Raw genomic sequence first — 208 nt, 5'->3', positions numbered from 1 at the left:
CTCGTGCCCAATGGAGACGACGGCACCACGACAAGTGAGACCCGCCCCAGGAGGTTGCACTGGGCAGCAAGCGCTTGGGGGTCATCGCTTCTCGGCCTTTTGGCTAAGATCAAGTGTAGTATCTGTTCTTATCAGTTTAATATCTGATACGTCCTCTATACGGGGACAACATATTAAACGGATTTTTGGCAGCAGGGGCCGAACAAGG

General features: G+C 52.4%; 1 pseudogene; it reads left to right on the top strand.

Annotated features, from left to right (window-relative positions):
• Positions 1-83: 83 nt before the first annotated feature.
• Positions 84-208, top strand: LOC121939920 (annotated as a pseudogene; the record flags this gene model as incomplete).

Source organism: Plectropomus leopardus, unplaced genomic scaffold, assembly GCF_008729295.1.
Source record: "Plectropomus leopardus isolate mb unplaced genomic scaffold, YSFRI_Pleo_2.0 unplaced_scaffold67246, whole genome shotgun sequence".
NCBI lineage: Eukaryota > Metazoa > Chordata > Actinopteri > Perciformes > Serranidae > Plectropomus > Plectropomus leopardus.
This window is presented reverse-complemented; position numbering and strand designations above follow the sequence as displayed.